Source organism: Marmota flaviventris, chromosome 8 (assembly GCF_047511675.1).
Source record: "Marmota flaviventris isolate mMarFla1 chromosome 8, mMarFla1.hap1, whole genome shotgun sequence".
In the NCBI taxonomy this organism is placed as follows: domain Eukaryota; kingdom Metazoa; phylum Chordata; class Mammalia; order Rodentia; family Sciuridae; genus Marmota; species Marmota flaviventris.
The window spans coordinates 53,160,548-53,162,281 of NC_092505.1; positions in this window are offsets into that span (position 1 = coordinate 53,160,548).

The following is a 1,734-nucleotide window of genomic DNA, read 5'->3' on the forward strand; positions in this document are numbered from 1 at the left end:
GTTCTCTCTGATATGTGGATGCTAACACATAATAAGTGTATATGTATGTGTGTATGTGTGTGTGTGTGTGTGTGAGAGAGAGAGAGAGAGAGAGAGAGAGAGAGAGAGAGAGAATAGAAGTTCATTAGATTAGACAAAGGGGAATGATGGTAAGGGAGTGGGGACGGGAATGGGAAAGACAGTAGAGTGAATAGGACAGAACTTTCCTTTGTTCATTTATCAATACAGGATGAGTGTAACCAGAAATCATGTACAACCACAAGAATGGGAAGTTATACTCCATGTCTGTATAATATGTCAAAATACACTCTACTGTCATATATATCTAAAAAGAACAAATAAAAGACTTTTTAAAAAGGATCCAGGGTCCTTTGGAAAAATGACTAATTCTAGGACTGAGGCAAGAAGTATACAAAATGAGCTGGTGCATTTTTTAGAAGTACAGAAAGTGAGGGAATTTTCAACACACATACACACACACACACAATGATGAGGTATATCAAAGGAGTACAGGCCACTTGGAAGAGTTCTCATGACCAAAGATGGAAACATCTGGGAGACAAATGAATAAAATAGTATTGGCTGTTATCTAAAATACAAAATAAACATCCAGCCAAGTGTGGTGATGCACGCCTATAATCCCAGTGGTTTTAGAGGCTGAGGTAGGAGGATCACGAGTTTGAAGCCAGCCTCAGCAACTTAGTGAGGCCCTAAGCAACTCAGAAAGACCCTGTCTCTAAATAAAAAAGTGCTGGGGTTGTGGCTCAGTGGTTAAGCATCTCTGGGTTCAATCTCCAGTACCCAAAAAAAAAAAAAAAATCCAGACTTATAATGTATGTCTCTTCTGATATAATTATTTAGTAATTAATATAATTAATTATTAAATAATTAAGTAGGAGAACTCATGGATTCTTGAGCTCTGAAAACAAATCTCTTCTGCACAAGAATTCCAAATTATATGTGGGATCCTCTCCCGTAAGGAGGTAGAGTGTAGTTCCCCATCCCAAAAGAATGGTCTGCACACAAGGCCTGGTCTGTATAGTGAGACCAGGGAGAAAGGGTGACTTTACAGCAGAGACACCTGACAAGCATGTCCTCAACCAGGCGGTCACAGTCAACATCACATGGTAGGTCACATTGACAGTGTGCACACTTGGGACGATGGGAGGAAAATGGCACTATCATCTGTGATGTCCCTCTCAAAAAGCCCAGTCTAATCGTGAGAAAACATCAGCTGTAGCCCAACTGAGGGACCTAATACAGAAGTCCTGGCCAGTATTCCTCAAGACTCTCAAGGTCATCCCAGAAAAATTCTGAGCAACTGTCACAGCTAAGAGGAGCCTAAGGAGACACACAATCAAATGCAATGCTTAGAACAGACAGAGGACATTCAGGTAAGGAAGGCTGGATAAATCATAAAATTAATAATGTGCTAACTTTAGTTAACAGTCAGGTATCAATATTGGCTCAGTAATTATGACAATAAGCCATGCTAATAAGATAATAATCATGGGGGATAGATGTGGAGTATGTGATTACTCTGTACTGCCCTCACAATTTTTCTTGAAATCTATCATTGTTCTAAAAAAACTATTGAAAATTAATTATTAGAGAAATGAAATTTGTAAAGACCAAAGATATATATCAATCCCAATAATTTAAATGATAATATGCCTCTTTTGGCAGTGGGGGTGGGGGGTGTTGACCGGGGATTGAACTCAGGGTTGCTTAACC